Below are 5,000 nucleotides of genomic sequence, written 5' to 3'. Positions count from 1 at the left end.
AGATATTGCAAAGGGATGTTGCACCTCATATTGAAAGTGAACCGTTAAAGCTAAGAATTTCCCGGCGCATCAAGCTTGTGCGAAAGATGTCTTCAGTGAGTCGTGAAAACTTGAATCCTCAATTGTCCTTTTGTTATGCTGAGAAGCAGTCGGGGAAGTGAAAATACTGCGAAAGCAATTAAGTTTTTTGCGGATCCGGGATATTTTCGGGAGGTTTTTAGAGTAATAAATCAGTGTTTAAGGCCAACACTTGACTGCACTCGACTCCTTGTTAAGGTGGATTTCCACTTTCGCGTAAATTTTTCGTAGGTTACGCACGTCTTTCAAGTATTGGCGTGACGTTTAACGCAAGCCATCCACTTTATTTACGCACGTTAAGCCAGTCAACCTACGTAATATCACGCGACAAAGATATAAAGCGGCATAGGATCAAAATTCAAATAGGGACAGGCACAACAAAGATGCCCATTCATATTGGGTACATGCAAAGCGTATTAAGAACAGGGACACCGAATCGAGTAATAGCCGCAGCGCAAATGTATTTCCCAGCATACTCTTTCCGGGCTCCACGATTTGAAAGCATGTTATAAATGACGGCCACCACTTTAATTGTTTGTATTGTTGTGTTCTTTGGCGGAACGGAGTAAAGATATTACCATATTTTAGTCCTCGTATCTAACATTCTTGGTGGCGCAAGTGGATGAGCCATTTGCGTTGGACTTTTATCCCACTCTTAACTTCGAATGTACCAATTATTTTTTTTCTTTTTTCTTTTTTTTTTGTTTCATTTTCGACTAATCTGTATGTTATCCATCCATTCTTTCTTTATTTCATTTATTTTATTTACTCCAATAAAAATAGGATAACATTCAGTTAAACAACTATATAGTTATATTTATTATATAGATACTGATGAAATACCAGGATTCCTCCTTTTACTAAAAAATCATATCTTCACCGCGCGCAGTGAACATATCATTTTTATCTTTCACATGTGAGAATATATTACGTGTCGTCATGGTAACAGACACGATTAGCCTGTAAAACGCGAGCTTCCTCCTCATTGTAAGATACTTTTGTGCTTTAATATAATTCTTCTCTACTACGTTAACATTTTTATTGCAAATTTTACATTATCATGACTTGTTTTTCATAACTTTCACCTTTTGTTTCATGTTACACAACATGCGTGTTTTAGCCGATGGTGACCACTTTTTCATCATTTCGGAAATGAGTAAAACAAGTTGTTTTAAATCTAGCGCTCGGACCGGTTTTTCACAAAACTGAATGGTAAATTTCCTGCACCTTTACAAGACGTGACATGCCCAAACCAGTTTTAACATTTGAAAGAAACGTTCTTATTAGAAGGATTGACAAATACACTTTGTCACTTAGCAGCAATGTTATGGTACCATATAAAACACCAATGATTGCTGAAAAAGATTCGGTCATTTTTGTGACGTAAAAAGTTACCGTGGCAACTGGAAAACCCTGCCAAAAACATACTGCATAACTTCGGAAATTTTGTTTAATAGCTTGATGTGTTCCATTGTCCTAGTTATTTTGTCATTTTTTATCCCTTTCACTGATAATTTATGCTGTGTAAGATATTTTTCTAGTTGCTCAACTGTTAATTAACGTAATGATTCACACGATAAGGCCAAATATTTCCAGTTATAGTCTTCGTATCTTTTGTTGCTGAGCAACGCCTTATCTTTTTTCCGCTGGCTTGTACAAATGTCTTTGGATTTTTCAACAAGAGGTGATTCAGGTAGGCCCTTACAAGATTCTCTTCAACAATATATTTATTAGAGAAATTCTGGATGCGCTCCACCCCGCTAGCAGAGCCTTTCTTAAGTCTCTTTATTTAGTATGCGCAAAAGCCGTTGCTTGGAGACAGTTTCCAACCCAGACCAATTCTAGATCGCACTTCAAGGCGGCCATGTTGATTTTCGCACTGAAGGCTCGATTTGACCTTCGCCTTGTCAAAAATATGACGCGCGCGTTGCCTAAACCAGTTTGCCCGGAGTGACTAGCCCAGAGACTTGGGCTGCGGCGACTTGAAAGACTTGACACGTTTTCTGCGGAGCTTCTCTAAACGACTACTATTTTAGATTATAGCTTCTAGCCCTCTGGTGAGTTTTAGAGAGGTTCTGCTCGCAGGGTGGATGCTCTCAGGACCCTCCACATGAATATCCTTAAGAGAAATTTGTTTTTTTAAGCTGTGCCTGTGGTAGGTAGTCGTTTATCTCGCGAGAAATCTTCTTTTCCTTATCCTGTAATGAGGATTTATCGAAGACACTCTTGTACTTTAATTGCGGTACTTTGATGTAGTCTAGAGTGGGAGCTGGAATTCCGTTGAATTTTAAACATCTCCATGGGTGATTCAGACAAAACTCACGCACTGGCTTCCGGTCAGGGTTACACAACGATCGTTTACAAATTCCATAAAACTCCCCTCTTATGTAATGTTATCTTAGAAATCACAAACTTTCTTGAAATAGGCAGCACCAGGGGCATCAAGAGTGTGATTTGTAAATTTTCTTTATTGGTGCAGGAGCACCATCCAATCACATGTAGGTTTTTTCTTTTGGGGAGGACTTCAGGAAGATTTTAGCTTACGAACAATGTATCCATACCTTATAGAAATAACAGCTACGATACAAACAAATTCTTTATTTATGTTGTTTGGTAGACCACCATTGGTGGATTCACAGTAAAGTTGATCGTGATGTGCTGAATTAAGATTTTGGTTTTCCAATTTTCTGTAAAATACTTTGATGTTCCAGGCTTTAAGTTTATATAAAATTGAATACACCCCCTCTTCATTGTAAAAAAAACTGAGATTCCACCGTTTTACCACCCCAACATATTTAAAGATTACCCCGAATTTCTAGATTGCAAAACAGCCGTAGTTTTGCTTTGGACGAATGCGTCTTTTCAAGCGAAAGGTCTGGAGCGAGGGTGAAAACGAGGGGTAAGACTGGAGAGAGACGCTACAAATACGGACTGTCCGCTTTCCATATATTCATTCGTTGCGAATTTCACGTTGATCCAGCAACGGATGAATAAACAAGCTTTTCGTGGAAAAGTGGACGACATTGATTTGGATTTGCTCTCGATAAAATAGGCCATTTTCGAGTTCATGTCTGCCTCCTCTTCAAAGCGAGTCTAAGTGCGAAGTTTTTGTGATGGTAATTAGTTCTACTTTACATATGAATGAAAACTAATTTGCATAAGAAAAACTTCGCACGTAGACTCGCTTTGAAGAGGAGGCAGACTTGAACTCGGAAATGGCCTATTGGGTTGTTTTTTTTATAATCCAAGCGGAAGGAAGCTGTCGAGTCGCTCCTTAATTAAAGGAAAGGATATTTTTGGTGTGCTACCAAAGGGCTTTGGTGAAAGCCTTATTTATCAATTGTTTGTTTTGGTGAAGAACAGTTCAAGAAATACTGCTTCTTTAGTAGAACGACAGACAATCATGGTCATCTGTCTACTGAAAAGCAAAATGGAAGAGCAAATAGCATCGAACGAATTTAACCTCTGCTTGCGAGACGCTGACCGCTGTGCGAGATGGGAATATTCAGGTGTCTACGTTGCCGCTGAACAAGTACTAAAAGACAAGTTTACGCGTTTAATGAAGCCATTGAAGGAACGCAAATGCCCTTTGAGGGAAAACCAATTGAGTTATCCAGTGGATAGTGATTTTTCCAGTGGATAAATTGTTGTAAATTCTCGCAAATTGTGGATAATTCTTGTTTCCGGATTCCGGGTTAGGTAAAGGTAAAGGTACACGTTATTTAACATCGGAAATTCCTTTACTCTCAAGAGAGCATTCTCCCAGGAAGCCGACGGTGCGCTCATTTTACCTCCCTCTTTCCATCAGTGCTCCGTTTTAAGGGTATTTAAAGCTACTTAGGCTACACTGAAAGGAAAGAAGTCGAAACAAGGATGTGAGATCCAGGGATCGAACTCGGGACCTTAAGCACCAAAGCCGCGCACTAGCCGACTGTGCCACCCTGGTTTTGCTTCTGGCTTTTAGTGCTGCCATGGTCAGAACGAATTCATTATATGGAAAACTGACTGTAGGTTTTTTCCCTTGCCTCACACGCCCTATGTGAGCCTCGCACACTAAGCGCGTGAGAATTCAAAAACCGACTGTTTTGTAGTCTTCCGAATTTCACACCATTTTGTAAAGGTAACTTTAGATGCTTTGTTGAAAGGGGGGTAATTAGAAAGTGGCTAAGAAACTGGTCAGACAGAAATCAAATGGCATGATTAGGGAGCGGTCACCAGTAAATTATGTAGAGTATGGGCTTTGTCAATTTTTTCTTGCAATTACTTGCTTAGTTTTTGCGTGGGATTTCCTCACACTTTGTCAGCACCGGCGATATGGCTGGCTTTATTTGTATACGAGAGCCAAGTGTTTGTCACGTGGTCTCTATTAGGAAGAGAGCGGACCCTGGGAATGAAAATGTGTGGTGGCCTTCTCTGGCGAATTTTGACTTAATTTACAAGGTAAGGAGAAGTCGTCTTCCCTTCTAACGTTTGTATTAAGCGAGTTGTGCCAGCTATATGGCAAGGAGTCATGCCTTCAAACTTATATCGGACAGATACAACATCATGACTAACTTCGATTTGCTGACACGTTGCGTGATGAAGCCAGTTTCGGTAGATTTGCAAGTTAAAAACTAATGCCTTCAAACTTCCTGTCAAACATTTAGTGGTAATGTTTAAACAGAAAAGCTAACAAATTTGTAAAAGTATAGTTTACCTACAGGTTTGTAACGCGGAAGCACGAATACTCTTAGCTGAGAATTGCACTTGCCTGCTGATTTATCCAAATTCTCCTCTTCTACTAGAGACTGATTCCAATATTTCCGCTGATGAATAAAAGTAGACGGCAGTTGCTTCTTTGTCGAATGCAAATATCTCATGAGTCTGTGAAGTAGCGTGTTCATGCGTGAAGCGCGTTTACTCTAACACATTTTGGCAGTTAA

General features: G+C 39.7%; 1 long non-coding RNA gene across 1 annotated transcript in view; it reads left to right on the top strand.

Moving 5' to 3' along the window:
- The window catches only part of LOC138038887 (uncharacterized), an 11,665-nt gene that overhangs the window by 462 nt on the left and 6,203 nt on the right, over positions 1–5,000 (top strand). The window lies entirely within an intron of this gene.

Source organism: Montipora capricornis, chromosome 2, assembly GCF_036669925.1.
Source record: "Montipora capricornis isolate CH-2021 chromosome 2, ASM3666992v2, whole genome shotgun sequence".
NCBI lineage: Eukaryota > Metazoa > Cnidaria > Anthozoa > Scleractinia > Acroporidae > Montipora > Montipora capricornis.
The sequence above is the reverse complement of the archived record's forward strand: the minus strand, read 5'-3'. Positions and strand labels throughout refer to the sequence as shown.